Source organism: Mastigoproctus giganteus, chromosome 1 (assembly GCF_048544385.1).
Source record: "Mastigoproctus giganteus isolate SK-2022 chromosome 1, ASM4854438v1, whole genome shotgun sequence".
In the NCBI taxonomy this organism is placed as follows: domain Eukaryota; kingdom Metazoa; phylum Arthropoda; class Arachnida; order Uropygi; family Thelyphonidae; genus Mastigoproctus; species Mastigoproctus giganteus.
Window position 1 is genome coordinate 274,295,816 of NC_143575.1, and position 17,516 is coordinate 274,313,331.

The 17,516-nt window shown below is 38.2% G+C and overlaps 1 protein-coding gene across 3 annotated transcripts in view; it reads right to left on the bottom strand.

The window, feature by feature from the left end:
• Nucleotides 1–17,516, bottom strand: part of stck (LIM zinc finger domain containing stck) — a 144,709-nt gene that overhangs the window by 81,236 nt on the left and 45,957 nt on the right. Inside the window, exon 1 of one of the 3 annotated variants that reach the window (XM_090386572.1) lies at nucleotides 10,111–10,147. The exons of the other annotated variants lie outside the window; for them this stretch is intronic. The gene's annotated coding sequence lies outside the window, so the exon portion shown is untranslated. Of the gene's footprint in view, nucleotides 1–10,110; nucleotides 10,148–17,516 lie in introns of those variants that run through there. 3 annotated transcript variants of the gene reach the window in all.

Genomic DNA, 17,516 nt, shown 5'->3' on the forward strand with positions numbered 1-17,516 from the left:
ACCACCGCATATCCTGGAGCAATATGGCCTTAGTTGCTAATGCTCCTAAAAACTAAATAACGTTTATAATCTTGAAAATTTCATCCTCATTCATTTTACTGGTGCCTCTCAGAGCCTTAAACACCTCAATCAAATTTCCTCTAAGGTGTCTAGTTTCAAAACTCTGCAACCCACATATTCGAAGTCTTTCTTCATAAGGACGTCCTTTTGCCGATCTCACCAGGCAAGTTACCCGTCTTTGCACCCTTTCAAGAAGCTCGATGACTTTCTTTAGGTGCGGTCTCCATACATGTACAAAGTATTATTATTATTAAAATCAGTTTATTTCCCAAAAATCCTTGGGTAACCCGGGACGGCTCTGTGCCAGAAGGGTGCCAAGTGTGGTCCAACAAAAGCCGTATATAATGGGATTATCACATCCCTCTCTCTGTTTGCAAAAGTTCGATAGATCATCGATAGGACACCATGGGACTTCCTTGCAACCTGTTTACAATGTCAGAGAATTTCATGTCTGACCGTATCGTAACACCCAAGTCCCTTTCCTCCAGTACTGCGTTTAGTTGAACTCAACCAAGTGAATAAGTTATTTTGGGATTACTGTTTCCCAGGTGTAATACTTGCACTTTACACTTTGTTGGATTAAAGAATAGCTGCCATTTTTCTGACCATTCCTGAAGTCTATGTAGGTCTCTCTGAAGAAGCTCGGTTTGACAGTGATCATTAACTACTCTACCAATTTTAATATCATCTGCAAATTTAGACATCACGCCCTCTATCCCTTCATCGATGTCGTTTATGAAAATTAAAAACAACAGTGGTCCTAATACTGATCCTTGGGGAGTCCCACTTCTTACATCAACCCAATCTGAGGAATAGCCATTTATCACAACCCTCTTCCTCCTGCCCTGAAGCCATCCTGATATCCATCTAAGGATTTTCCCAGTGATTCCAACCTCTTCCAGCTTATAAAGCAACCGCTCATGTGGGACTGAGTTAAAAGCTTTGCTGAAATCTAAATAAACAATGTCGAAATTATTCCCTAAATCCAGCTCATGAGTGACCCTTACAAAATAGCAAACCAGATTTGTTAAACATGATTTTCCCTTTACAAAACCATGCTGAATATCCTTGAGAATTTCAATTTTATCCAAATGATCCTGAATTCTACCCTTGATCATTGCCTCTGTGATTTTCCCTACCACTGAAGTCACACTGACACGTCGATAATTTCCCACTTCACTGTTAGAACCACCCTTATGTATGGGAGATACATTGGCACTTTTCCAATCCAATGGAATCTCCCCAGAGTCTAGTGATGCTCACATAATTAGCCTCAATGGTTCAATGCACTCACTTGCTGCCTCCCTTAAGATTATAGGGTATACTGCCGACCGGGCTAGCCGATCTGGTTTGTCCTGCTCTTCTTAGCATTTATATATGTAAAGAATTCCTTATCCCCCCTCTTTGCTCTGTTTGCTAGCGATTTCTCATAAACTGCCTTTGCCTGTCGAATCTTTTCTGTGGCTCTATTACAGATCACTTTGGTAGCTGTTATAGGCTTCAGTACTTTTTATTGCTCTGTAACTTTTTCATACCACCTTTTTCAGCTCAAGTAATGTGGCAACTTCACTATTCATCCAACTTGGAACCCCCCTCGTGGAGTATTTTTTAATGGTAAATACGCATTCAAGGCATCTGTGATTAATGTTTTAAAAGCATACCACAGTTCAAATGTATTCGTTCTCTGTGCGATATCTACCCAGTTAATAGAGGCCATGTAGCACCTTAAAGCATCGTAATTTCCTTTTCTGAAATTATAACCCATTCCTTTGCCTTTTACTACTTCTACCTCTCTCTTCATCATCCACCGTAGAACTCCATGATCACTTCCTGCTACTGGTTCCTCTACTGTCAGCCCTGTTATGTCATCTGATTCATGGGTGATGATGAGGTCTAGGATATTCTTTTCTCTAGTACTTTCCCTGACATGTTGATACAAATAACAGTCATCTAGTTGATTTAAAAATTTTGTTCCTCATGTTGAGTTTCCTTCCCATTTTCTCCAATCAATTAGAGGCAAATTGAAATCACCCATAATAGGACATTGACGCTTACTTGCCCGTTCCACTTGCATGTAGAGGCTTTCGTCATAATCTTCACAATCACCTGGTCTGTAGATTACTCCTACTCGCATTATACCTTTGTTTCCAACTATCTCACACCATAGATTCTATACTAGCACGTGAAACGTCTGAATCCGGGAAAGCTATCGTCGCACACAGTCTGCTTCTGATAAGAAGCAGCCTGTGTGCGCTATCACCACTTTTAGTGTACACTAGTGCACACTAGACGTATACACTATCCACAAACTTTTAAATCTCTGGCTTTCTCAGCGAACTGGTACACCTACAATGAAAGCAAATACACCTTACACACACACCACCTGTACAGTGTGGTATTAGGGGAAAGTTATTGCCATGGATAAAGGAATAGTTGAGTGGCAGGAGATAATGGTTCTTCATGAATGCATGTCCTTCGGCGTTTAATGGTGATGCACCTACTGCTTTCAATATTTATTAACGATACTAATGAAGGCATATCAACTTCATTGTTAACATTTGCTGATGATATAAAGGTTGGCAAGCTGGTTAATGTTCGATACTGCAACAAAACAACCCCAGGGGCTCACATCTGGTGAGTATGGGCTTGGCACACCCAGGGTCCTCAGCTGGATATCATCATTCTTCTCTTTCTTGGTGATTTCCTTCTACTTCTCTCTCTCTCTCTCTCTCTCTCTCTCTCTCTCTCTCTCTCTCTCTCTCTCTCTCTCTCTCTCTCTCTCTCTCTCTCTCTCTCTCTCTCTCTCTCTCTCTCTCTCTCTCTCTCACACACACACACACACACGGTAACTCAGAAATTTTTTTTTGCTGGTGCAGCATAAGCCTCAGGCTTCCTTGCACCATATGGCTAATAATAATAATAATAATAATAATAATAATAATAAAGAGCTAAAGAAATTAGAAATATGGGCTTAGAAGAGGAAACGAATCTGGAAGCCTAATTTTAGGAAGGATGTGGACTGTTTGAATGGGTGAAGAGAAGAGCAAAGAGATTAGACAGGGCACAAAAGAGTACTCTTAACAAGAAAGACCAGTTCTGCATTGCATAATTGAAGTTTTTCTTCAAGTATGCATGGAAACCAGGCGCCTACTAGTAGACCTGATCGAAGTGTTTAAGGATATGAATTGAGTAAACTAGATGCTGATGGCAGTCTTATTTCTCGAATGACACACATAAATGTCCACTTATATGCACAATAAATTGAAAAAGGATGGTTGGGGAAGCGATTTGCGAAAATTTGCTTTCAGACAGAGAGTAACTGTTAGAACAAAGTTCCATTTGGTGTTGTGGAAACCAGTAGTTTGAATAAATTCATAGAAGGATTAGAATATTTATTAGCGGAAATGGACAGATAACATAGTAGTGTTTCTTATTATTTATTTATCTACTATTATTATGTTTTGTAGTGTTTCTCTTTTTTTTTTTTTTTTTTTTTGTGGCTGGTTTCGTGCAAGCTTTCTTTCGTGATTCATTTGGCACTATTAATAGTCCGGTTCCCCCACTGATTTCCAGTGAAAGGAAGGTCAGAGATATAAAAGCTTCTCTTCTTTCTGCTATTCAATTACGTCACAAGAGAAAAAGATAATTTTCCTCTCGTAAAAAGCTAACAGGATCACAAATGGCCATTACGGCCAAAGCTTGCCTAATTATATGAAATACGAAGAAAGACCCATAAAATTCCTCATGTCATTGACGGGATTCGAACTCAGGTCTTTCTCACTGTGTGGGAGGAACGGTGGTTAGATGAACTGTGTTGCCCACGAGGGCTACTACGATATATTGTTATAATGGGATGCAGATTTATAGATAGGCAGAAAATCCCTTACCGAAAATGTGCAGTTTCTCCTTAGTAAGATGGGTGTTACTAAGGAGAAATAATAATAAGCATGCATAAATACCTTCAGAACTATATGTGGAGAAGGGCAACGAGCATGTGAAGGGAAAGAAAGGGTGGTCTTATCAAAATAGACTTCAGTTAAAATTTCAGCGTCTGGAGACTAGGCACCTGCAAGGCGATCTGACTGAGGTGATTAAGGCCTTGAACGGATTGAGCAAGTATCAGCATTAAGCTCAATGCTGATCACACTGAGCATTCTTCCTCTTGCTCAGTGGTGGTTGATTGTTGGAACAAACTTCCATCTGGTGTTGTGGCAGTGAACAGCTTGAAAAATTCAAGGAAGAACTAGACAAATTAAGCTTTTTTTGTTTTTTTATTTTTTGCTGATGCTTTCTTTCTTACATCATGTGCCAGTGCTTCTACTAATAATAACAACAGCATGCATAGCGATGGCGACCACACCTGATAACCATTATTAATGTCATCTCAAAGGTTTTCGGAAAAGACAGTGTACAAACATTTTCTGATATTAACACTTTTTTTTGTTGTTGTTTGTTTTTTCAACCTATCTCATGCTTCAATTACGTCACATTTTATGCGGCAATGTATTTCTACAGTTTTCAAATAGGACTCATTTACTTAAGTTTCATTTACTTCTGGAAACGTATGAGAACATAGTAGTAGTAGTAGTGGCACTTGATGCAAGAAAGCAAGTGTAGGAGCTTATGCAGCATCAGCCAAAAAAAAAAAAAAAAAAAAAAAAATCACACCATACCCTCCAATTGCCTGTCCAGTTCCTCCTTAAATTTATTTAACCTATCAACTTCCACAACGACAGATGGAAGTTTGTTCCAGCAATTAACCACCCGCTGGCTAAAGGCAAATTTCCGCACATCTATTCTACATCTATCCTTTCTTAATTTGAACTTATGTCCCCGTAGGTTCGTATTCTGAACAAGTGGGAGGATCCCATCAGAATTCAGCGTGCTCAACCCATTCAAGGCCTTATAGACCTCAATCAGATCACCGCGCAGGTGCCTAGTCTCCAGCCACTGCAATTTGCAGAACTTAAGCCTCTCTTGGTAAGAGGATCCCTTCATTCCCCTCACCAATCGTGTTGCTCTTCTCTGTACACGCTCAAGCAAATCTACATCCTTCCTAAAATGAGGCCTCCAGACCTGTACGCAGTACTCAAGGCGTGGCCTGACCATTGCCTTATACAGAGGGACAATCACCTCCTTTTCCCTGCTAGCAAAATTCCTATATATCATTGACAAAACCCCATGACCTGCCCTAGCAGCCAGTCTACATTGCTCAGAAAACTTCATATCTGACTGCACAATTACTCCCAGGTCTTTTTCATTTTCTACCACCTTAAGTGTAGTACCACACAGTTGGTACGTTTCTCTGGGGTTACTTCTACCCATATGCAGTACTTTGCATTTGTCAAGGTTAAACTTCAGTTGCCACTTCTTAGCCCATCTGCCCAAATTATCTAGATCCTGTTGCAGTAGCACACTGCCATTACTGTCATTAACAACCCTGCCAACCTTCGTGTCATCTGCAAACTTCGACATTAAGCCTGATATACCTTCATCAATATCATTGATAAATATACAAAACAACAGTGGACCCAACACCGAACCCTGTGGGACTCCACTAATAACATTAGTCCACGAAGAGCAGCACCCATTGATTACCACCCTCTGTCTTCTCCCACTTAACCATCCTTTTATCCATTGTAGCAACTTACCCTTAATACCATTCTGCTCCAATTTGTACAGTAGTCTTCCATGCGCAACAGTGTCGAAAGCTTTCCTGAAATCCAAGTATATGATATCAAAATTATATTTTGCATCCAGTTCCTTTGTGACCACATATCAGAACTTGTATAAGATATATGTATAACTAACAAGTCGCGATAGATCGACTTATGCAAATGCTGAAGGGCGTAACAAGAAATTCATACTGGGAACGCAAAGATTTTGTTTTGTTAATAAATAAATCAGTTTGTCTGTCTATCTGCTCTATTCCGTTTGTCCGCTTCTCCTTTCTGTTCAAGTGAACTCCCTGAGGAGTGGAAGCATATTCGGTATTTTTTTCCCACAGTATGACGATCCCCGACAACCTCTCATTACTCTTTTATTACAAAGTTTTGCGCCCGACTGTGAAACAATTTTCTTGGAATCCAAAGAAAAGTTTCTGCTGCTTTAAGATTTTACAATCCGAGCCTTCAAAAGAAGAAAAACGACTATTTGCTCTACCTCGGGTTCTTATTTCACCTAGTGATCCTCTGCTGCTGGTGTTGTTCCTTCGGTTTCTTCAACCCAAACGTTCATGTCGTGCTGGCACTAACCCTTGTTTTGTGTAAGATTAAACTCTCTCTCTCTCTTTTTTTTTTTTTTTTTTTTTTTGCTTCTCTTCTTTCTGCTATTCGATTTAATGTGCTGGTGCTGACTGTGTGCAAGCTTATTATATATAGGTAGCTTATAGTACACACATTAGTTAATAGGCTTAATGTTTAAGTTTCAGATGATACAAAGGTTGACAGGGATTTTCCGCTCTCTTTAATCTATTATTGCTTTCCACTTCTTTTTCTTCAATGCTATAAGTTCTTTTTTTAAACCTGATTCAGTACAAGTTTACTGGCACTCACTGGATTAGTCTACATTCCTGTGAATACGGATATCATTGGCCCTATCAGTAAGATAAGACGGTACGACTACAATTCTGACCCGCCTCCTCGTGGCGTGGGCAGGCACTAGGAAGCAGCTTTTCTACAGATTGCTGCTTTCTGGTAGCGAAGCGGCCAGAAACAACTGAACAACACACACTTGTGTTGCCAAACTTTGACGGGGACCACCTAATACAATAAATAAATAAATAAAAACCAAACTTCGATTTCTAGCCATTTTAGGGTTATGTGCAATGCTGTTCTACAACACATTATAGATCTGATGTATTCATTTTCGGAATTAGCAATAGTAGAGGCATATGATGCAAGAAAGCAAGCTTATAGCATCAGCCAAAAAAAAAAAAAAAAAACACCTTCCCATTTCACCCGTCTATTTACTCCAAATGTTTGTTTAATTCTGCCTTGAACTTATTTAAGTTGTTGACCACCACTACAACAGATGGAAGTTTGTTCCAACTAGCAACACGCGCTGGCTAAAGGCAAATTTCCGCACATCTATTCTACAAATGTCTTTCTTCAATTTGAATTTGTCTCATCAGGTGAGAAATCTGAGCATGAGGAAAAATTCCATCAGCATTGAGCTTGCTCAACCCATTCAGGGCTTTATACACCTCAATTAGGATCAGCTTGCAGGTGCCTAGTCTCCGGACGCTGCAATTTGCAGAAATTAAGATTATCTTGGTGACAGCAACCCTTTGTTCCACTCACCAATCTCGTTGAACTTCTCTGTACTCCTTCCAACAACTCTACATCCTTCCTAAAATGAAGCCTCCAGACCTGTATATAGTACTTAAGGTGTGGCCTGACCATTGCCTTATACAAGGGAATAATTACCTCCTTAATATCCTTGCTAGAAATATCACTGACAAGACACTATGAGCTACTCTTGCAGCCTATCTGCACTGCTCAGAAAACTTCATATCTGACTGCACAGTCACCTCCAGATCCCTTTCATTCTCTACTACCGTATGTTACTCTGGGGTTAAAAAAAAAAATAGGTAAAGTGCAGCCATTATCAACCCACTGCAGGATGGAAGCCTCCTCAACAATTCATGCTGAGAGAAATGGACCATAATCTGCCACGCTGGTCCAGTGCGGGTTGGCAGATCGACCGTATTCAGCAGTCAGGGGTTCGAACCCCGGTCTACTCAAGGAGCGTGTGGTATGCACTCCCGCTCCTGACCACTTGGCTACGGAGGCCCCTACCCTGGGGTTACTGCTTTACATTTGTCAATGTAAAACTTCAGTTGCCACCTCTCAGCCCATCTGCTCAACTTTTCTAGATCCTTTTGCAATAGTGTACTAACATTAACAATTTATTTATTATTGAACATAATACAGTTAAAATAATTTTGTTAATTACAAAAGAAATCTAAGTCTAATTTTCTGTTATATTTTGAGATTTATAGGTCTAATTCCCGTTTATAATGAAAATAGTTGGAAAAAGTACACGAATTTCTAAATGGGTGAAAATGATTCCTCTTCCGTCCGTTCTGGATAAAGCTGATCAAATGTAGAAGTGACATATGCAGTTTCTACATTTAATCAGCTTTATCTAGAACAGAACAGAATTCACCCACACATGACAATCGTAGAAAAATGGATGAATGTTGTATTTACATTTCGTTTAGCGTTTTCTTTTAACATGACTGTGTGAAAAACAAATAAATAACACCATTAGCACTTAAAAACCTGTACCTTTTTTCTTAATCAATGATATCTGCCAATTCGGATCGTGATAAATATACTGTATTTTAAATAAGGATTTGTATCGGCACTTGTATGTCAATATAAATACCTGACATATACCTCTACGTTTACATAAGTTGCGTGATTTGCGCCGATAAGTACGTGTACAAATTCGATACACAGATATAAATGTGAATACGTGAAAATACAGAGAGAGAGACTTCAGTGGCCATCTAAAATAACCAATATTATCTTTTCAATGGACAGGCCGCATCTTGAGAACAGCATATAGGTCTGAAGGACTCATTTTAGGAAAGATGCAGAGGATGGCAACGAGACTGGTGAGGGGGAGGAAATGAACAAAGGGGTGCACTTACAACGAAAGACTTCGGTTTTGCAATTTGCAGAACTGAAGCCTTTTGTGAACACCTCACTAGACATCTGTGAGGTGATCTGATTAAGGTGTTTAAGGCTTTGGATGGATTGAGCAACCTCAATGGTGATGGCATTATTTCTTTTGCTAAGACCAGACACATGAGGGGGCATAAATTTAAATTGAGGAAGGATGGTTGCAGGATATATGTACGGAGGTGTGAATCGGTCAGTGGGTGGTTGATCGCTGGAACAAACTTCCACCTGTTGTTGTGGATGTAAGGAGTTTGAATAAATTCAAGGAGGATCTAGACAAATTATTGGAGGGGGGGATGGACAGGTTATGTGGGAAGTTTTTGTTTGGATGTTGCTTTATAAGCTTGCTTTCTTGCACCTTTTGCCACTATTAATTCTAATATTCGCCTAAAATACCGGTACCTTATATTTTAGACAAATATTCAAATTAGTAATAATTCATGATTTGTAATAACAAAAAAAAAAATAAAATAAAATAAATAAATAAATAAAAAAAATAAATAAATAAATAACACTAGGAAAAAGCAACGACTTGTTTGCGCGTACCTCGAACAATTGGTTTCTGCGCATCCGCCATTTTGCCTAATCATTCTTCCAACCAGCGCATGGTAACAATAAATACTGGCTATGTGATATATATATATATATATATAGAAAAAGAAATAATTGCTGATTTCTATTGGTCCAATTAATAATTTTCATGAAATTTGGAATGACTCAACAAATATTGTCTTTTCTAGGAAGCAAGTTATAACGCGCCTAAATAAAAAGGTATCACTCATCTTTATAACATCCTTAAGTGTCAACTGTATGCAGACAACTATTTTAACAAACAGGTTAAAAATTGATTGTGAAAAAAAAAAAAAAAAAAAGATAAAAACTACGGCAAATGCGAAGGAATACTTGAGATTGCTGAAGTGAAAGGCTCGACAACTCACACAACACGTGTTATCATTTTTGATTTTTCGTGAATAAGATGAACTTGGATATTAGAATTATGGATATTATTAGTGGCAAATGATGCAAAAAAAGCAAGCTTATAAAGCATCAGCCAAAAAAAAAAAAAAAAAAACTGCACAATGCACCCATCCATACCCTCCAAAACGTCTATTTCATCCAACCCACTTTCACAATAGATGGAATATTATATTCAATTTATGCTGTTCATCTCTATCAGAACTTGAGAGATATTTTCTTAATAAAAATCAAAAGCAATTAATTATTCGTAGTGAAATAATTAAGATATTATGATGCTATTTCAATACAAAATTGCACGCCGTCCACTCATGTGTAATCAATAAAAGACTACAAAATGTTCAATAATATTGCTGCTACTATTCTCAGTGATTCACAAACTTACTGAGAAGGCGGATTTCCCGATTGACATGTCCTCCCGGTAGTTTAGCAGAAATGCTAATCACTGCCAACACCCAGACATTTAGCTCAATGAGTAACTGCATTCACAACAAGTTGGCATCTTGCCAAATTTCACACAGTTTCTCGATTGTACCTGGGTTCAACATTTTGTTGCATGCAACCAATATAGGATACACGTGCTGTAGATTCCCCTCGAAGAACATAATGTACACTGCATTGCAGATGCGGAGATCATTTTGAACTGGAACCCCTACATATGAATACGAGTCTCATATTTATATTAAACTGCACTAACTTCGTATATGCATAATTAACCAATGAATTATTACTACTAAGAAGTGTTAAATTTAAGATAAAAAATTTTTCAAACAAGATTACACTGCTATTGAAAACAAAAAAAAAAAAAAAAAAAAATTTACAGGGACAGTTTACTGGTAATCCTAAATGCATTTTTTGCTATATATCGAATACGAAGAAAGCTCACAAACCACCACGATGACTGCTACTTTTGTATGGTGGATATATCAAGTTTAAAAAGTAAGCAGATGAAAAAGACGTTGCGTATCAAAACCGACTATCCCGTATTGCTCCGATACAGCATCTTCATAACTGGATGAATCCGATGAACAGGATAACTGGGATTACACCATAGCAGCTTCTTCAAGTAAAGCGCCACATTTCTCTGATCAAAAGGAATTGGATCAGTTAGAGAGGGACTCGAGTTTACCAAATACGGTGCACAGCTTGTGACATATCGTTTAAAAGAGCAGAAGCCACTGGATCCTAGCTGCAAGACTTCCACACAGAAAAAAAGAACATAAATGCCATTTATGCATGTTTTTACACCGTTTTGATTGGTATTTATAAAGAAACTGGTAATCGTCACAATCCAAAATAATGGTGTCATTTTATAGAAAGTTCAAGCGTTTCTTCACAGCTGGAATACATCCACTGATTCGTATTATGCACTCTGTTCATATTACAGACTATGTAAATATGAAGCATGTGTTAGATAAAATCAAGTATGACCATTATAAATTGGATGTATATGGAGATTTCAAGATTGTGGAGGTTCTTTCTGGGTCTACAAAGTTGGTTGCACTAAGTCTGGTCTGCGAAGTGATTTAAACTAAGTTTCTTTGCTTTCTTGGTCTAAGAAAAAGGAAGGGCAGTACATCAGTACTACAAGAAGAGAGAATGGTCTGCTAGAATTGAACTGCAGCCTGGCGTACACGTATAGTAAACAATCCGTTTAAAGGAAACAGTCTTGTTTTCGCTACTCCATATCACGCTGAGACTGATCAAACAACTTTTCGAGGCACTGATGCTCAAGGTCAAACATGAAGCATACACAGTTTTGTCTCCAAAGTTATCTGATGTAAAGTGAAAGATGCAATATTTATTGGTTCACATGTTAAGCAGATGTTGGCGTCACAAGAAAACGATGAAAAAATGATTGATGCTTGGGTGAAATTCCTGGCAGTCGTGCAAAAACCTAGTTGACAAGTTGATTGAAAATTGCTGTAAATGGGATGCAGAATGTCCCTCGCGCTCCATTATTTGCACTCTCACCTGAAAAATTCAGGCGACAGCGAAATTAAAAACGATAAAGGCATTCGAATTTATATATCTAAGGAATTATTTTTGATTAACCTTCTTGTTTTTAATTTGAGATTTTTTTTTTTTTTTTTTTTTTTAGCTTGTTACTTATAGCAACGATTAATATTCTGTTCTGTACAGAAGTTAAACTTTGTTAATAAATCTGATTAGTATTATTACATATTTACTTTTCTTTCATTTCTCAAACCACTAATGCAATGAAAAAAACTAGGGTCATATTCGTACTCAGCATACTCAAGCTCATCAAGAAACATTGAGAAATGCAGAAAACAGAACGTTCTTTAAAATTTGTTACAGTGTTATCAAGAAACTGATGAAACACAAACATCCTATTCTAATGTTTCATATAAGAAGATATTATGGGGAAAACAATCAAAATAAATTTTACGAAGTAGAGTAAGTAAGTCACAAAGTAAGGGGGAAAAAAAAAAGTAAGACTGAAACAAATTAACATTGCATTTATTTTTCAACATAATCACATACACCTACTGCGTGATCAAATTCTGGAAACTCGTTGAAAAACGTACATCATTTTCGATTTCCTAACCATTAAAAAAAAATTTCTACCACCAAGCTGTTATTTAAGTGGACAAAACAAATGGAAGAGAGGTCAGAACTGTATGAACGATGATCGAGAAGTTAACACCAAATCCTGTGGTCTGTTGGATTGCACTCGTTCTATGCGACCTTGGTTGTCTTTCAGTAGCAGTACTCCATGTCTGAATAGGTCATTTATTTCATCCCCAACTCTTTCACTAATTATGCAATGCGATACAGCATTTTAGTATCTTCAGGCTTTCGAAAATGCAGAGACCATCACCATTATTCTTCCTGCTGTTGGCACAGCATTAAATGTCGTTGTGGGAGCGAACCTGGACGCTCCTATTTGACCGATTTATATGGCATTAAAAGAAATGTTGGATTGTTATCGATTAGTTACTTGTAGGATTTGTAGCTGATAGTCCTAATAACTAGTTCCACTGTTGATAATATATCAATATTAGTTTTAATTTAGTTTAACAGGCGCGTTGTGTTGCCCCAAATGACATGATTCTGCGAAATTGTACAATTAAGAATCACTTAGATGAGTTGGACTGTCTCATATGTTGTATCCTATGTGGTCTTCTGATAAGTAAAAATACATTATCTTAATGTCCCCGTGTATCGTTATTGCTTGGAAAGCTAAAGTAGGCGTAACAAAATTATTCAAATCTACGTGGAGGTGTAACCTCCTCCACAAAAAGAAGCGTTAGGCCATGCTTGGCAAAGTTCCAGCCATAATCACTATAAAATGAAACTTGGAATCGTTGAAAATAAAACCGGAAAATAAAAACGCAAGCGACTGATTTATTAATTAACCACAAGTAACCAAAAACAACAAGTACAAAATTATATACAGGATGTTCAAAAAGAAAGAAAGAAAAAATGAATGGCATGCCTAAACGACATTCAGTGCTTAAATTAATCAAGGAGTTTCAAGAGGGCACGTTCCATGTGTGAGATGCCCCAAAATCTGAAAGGCTTCCTTTACTGTGGAAGAAAAAAAAAAAAAAAAGTACCTCTAACCGTATGCTGCAAAAGCATACAAAATCTGTATAAAGTTATATAAACAAACAAACATATCTGCTGGAATCAGTCACTCAGTGAACTAGTTGTAAGAAATAATTTCTAAATTGTTTATTTTCGTTGAAAAGCATTTGAGAACCGCGCATGAGAGGAACATACTGGAATAACGGGAAAATCCTTGATGGATCGCAGGGTGGCTACAGTACAATTTTATATTTACATTTACTGCATAAAGCGGTACCTGCTAAAACTTTTGCAACACCGCTAGTCAATTTAGAGAATTACAAACCAATCTCCCCTGTTTGCCCATTTGCAGAGTGGGAGGACCTTAAGAAGACAAAAAAGTAAGTAATAACTAGAAAAGAAGAATATGCATACATATAGGAGACAATTCAAATTCCAGGTTGTGGTTTTCAAGTGCAGTTTAAGGCGTCCAAGACCCTACCGAAGACAGAGCCAGCACAAGGAGCTTGAACTCTGCAGAATTCACAAGGAGCTGTAACTGCACAAGGAGCTAGAGTTGCAGTGGATATAGCAAACTCATGCCTCCACCACAACAAAGCCATTCAGAATGATTGCACAGAACTCTAGGTAATTCAGCACTATATCACCACACCGCATTACCAATCTAAGGCTTCCAGATGCAGAAGTGTCTTCCGCTAAAAAATATAGCAGTTACAAAGGCCTGGAAAGACAAGAAGTTTTCCTGTTTATCAAGCAGAATCGTCTCGCAGCCTTCTGCCATAAGATTGAAATTACTCACTAGAGATACCAATTCAACTCTTAGATCGTTATACTCCTCACAGTTGTACATAATATGTTCCCATGATTCCCTTTCACCACAATGGCAGCAATCTTTCAGTGATTCCTAAATCGTGCAACTTTGCATTAATAGAACCATGACCAGTCAATAGGAACGCCTACAGGGTAGGAGCACGGGAGTTGTGATTAAGTTATTCTTCATATTGGACTAACGTAAGAAGTGGAGTTCCCTAAGGATCGGCATTGGGACCGCTGTTGTTTATGATTTTATAAAATGACAAAATTTGCAGATGTCAAGATCGGCATAGTAGTTAATGATCAGCGCCAAGCAAAGCTTTTTCACGACGACTTAAACAGACTTTAGGATTGGACAGTAAAGTGGAACACTTGGGACGGCAATCCCAAAATAATTTATACATTTGGTGGAGGCTGAACTAAAAACGGTAGAGGAAGACAGGCATTTGAAAGTCACAATATGATTGTACATGCTCTCCCAACAGCGTAGATAGGCGAAAAGAAAGGTCCATGGCGTCCTATCGCTGTTCAATATCACATTGTTGAGATAGGGAAATCATAATCCAACTGCTTAAGGCAATTACAATATACACTTGGAAAATTGTGTTCGTGGAGAACCACAGTGCTGTATTAAGGCACGGGATAGCAGGGACTTTGCCTGGGGCGCCAAATTTTACGAATCATGAAAAACATATATATCCTTAGTAAAGGGGCGCCGAAATATCTTTCGGCCAGGGGCGCGAAATTACCTTGGTCCGGCACTGGAGAACCACACCATACTTTAAAAAAAAGAAAAACACCCAGCTCCTTGACAGGGTTTAAAGACAGGCATCTCGTCTACTGAGACAGACAAAAGGGCGTTCGATATGCGAACGTCCTTTTGTCTGTCTCAGCAGACGAGATGCCTGTCTGTCTGTCTTTTGTCCCGTATGCGAAACGACTTTGAATATGTCGGCCGCAGAGCTTGGAAACTAAGAACGTTAGCGTGGATTGATTGATCTGGAAGAATGAAAAAGTAAAATGAAAGAGTGAGAGTGTCATTGTTGAAAATGATTTCAGAACTAAGGACCATAAATTCGGAAGGGGATTTAGACTGAACAGCATTAAAGTTTAGCCAGCGAGTTTTTAAATACTGTACTGGAATAAGTTGCCTCCGTGGGTGGTCGAGGCTGATAGCTTAGGAATATTGAAAGGTCAGTTGGATAGATACCTACGAGGAGGAAGTCGAATAGTTTTTTATTATTTATTTATTTTATTGTTTATTTATTAAATATTTTTGATTAATTATTTCATTGTTTTACTTATTTTATTTGACTGAGAACAACACAGATTTTTTTTTCGCGGATATTAATACTTCATTATATTAATACTATTATATAAGCATTTTAATTAGAATATTACGATAATTACAAACAAAACACGTTATTATAATACACACAAGAAAATCAGAAAAGAAAATCAGAAAAGAAATCAAGAAAATCAGATTTACTGTCAAATGAACTTACAAGTTCCAGAAATTTGCATTTAATGTGTTTGTTTTCATATAACTGCAAGCAGGTAAACAGTAAACATGTTGATCAAGGGCGAGAACAAATGCATACAGAATGTATTAAATATGGTAAAAAGATTTTCGAGAACGCTTGGCTAGAGGATGGTTAGAAGGCTGTATAAATTATATAAAGGTCAATAATATAAAGGATGAAATACTATATAAAACGAAAAAGAAAAATCAGTGGGTGAGCAATTATATGACTGCGAAAACCTGCTGCATGAACAGGGATTAATGCGGCCCACCCTGCAGATGAGCGGTTAATCACCTGAATATCATAAAGCTTGTCTGACTAATTTGATTGGATACTATGCTGTAGTCACAAAGGAACTGGATACAAAAAATGATTTTGATATCATATATAGTACTTGGATTTCAAGAAAGCTTCTGATACTGTTGCACATGGAAGACTACTGTACAAATTGGAGCAGTATGGCATTAAGGGCAAGCAAGTTGCTACAATGGATAAAAGGGTGGTTGAGTGGGAGAGGACAGAGTGGTCATCAATGTACACTGATATAACAGGCTTAATGTCCAAGTTTGCAGATGGTTGGCAGAGTTTGACAGTATGCTACTGCAACAGGATCTAGAAAAGTTGGGCAGACGGACTGAGATGTGGCAACTGAAGTTTAACACTGAAAAATGTACTTCATATGGGTTACAGTAACCCCAGAGTAACGTACCAAGTGTGTGTGTGTGGGAGATGAGATGAGATGAGATGGGTTAGGTTACCAGGAAAACTTTGGAATTTTGTCAGTGGCATACAGAAATTTTGCTAGTAGGGATAAGGAGGTGATTATCCCATTGCCATAGCCTTAACCCTCCAGAGGCCTCATTTTAGGAAGGATGTAGAGTTGCTAGAACGAGTACAGAGAAGAGCAACAAGATTGGTGACGGGAACAAAGGGGTCCTCTTACCAAGAAAGGGTTAAGTTCTGAAAATTGCATCGTCAGGAGACTAGGCACCTGCAGGGTGATCTGATTGAGGTGTATAAGGCCTTGAATGAATAGGCTCAGTGTTTCTGGGATTCTTCCTCTTGCTCAGATTAAGAACCTGAGAAGGCATAAATTCAAATCGAGGAAAGACAGCTGTAGAATATGTGTGTGGAAATTTGCCTTTAGCCAGCGGGTAGTTGATTGCTGGAGCACACTTCCATCTGTCGTGGAAGTCGACAGCTTAAACAAATTCAAGGAAGAACTGAACGAACTTTTAGAGTGCTTGCTTTCTTGCTTCATATGCCTTTACTAATGCATTAGTAAAGGCCTTTACTAATGCATTAGTAAAGGCATATGATGCAAGACACAGACAAGGTTTTTTAGCATACCTATTAGGAGGGAGTTGTTGTAGTTAGGTTTTAGGAGCATTAGCAACTAAGGCCATAAAAAGAAGGCCATGTTGCTCTGCATAATGCTGTCTGTAAATTGTTTGTGTTCTGTGGGCGATTTTCTGTTTCCTGGACGAAAAACCATAGTTTCCAGGAGGAACAAAAAACATTAGATGTCATCGACGGGACTTGAACTGAGGTCTTTTCCTCCTGGGGGAGGCCGACGATTGTACCAAATGTGCTAACCACGAGGGCATTTAGCATGCAATTCGGCAGTAAGGATATTCAGTTCGAGTTAAACAGGTTAAAATCTGCCTTTACAGGTGCATGTAGGTTAATACATCTATAAAACAATTTTCTTACATCCTTCTATCCAGAAAGTTTTTTGAAATTGAATAACTCCAAGACTAAACAAGCAGGTTCATGAATGCAAGACAGGAAGAAACATAAGACAACGCGAGCTTGATAGAGAAAGAATTCAAATAGATTTTGCTCACCACTTTGTTAGCCAATCAAATTAGACTTCAACGTAATGCCCAGGCAACAGCGAATA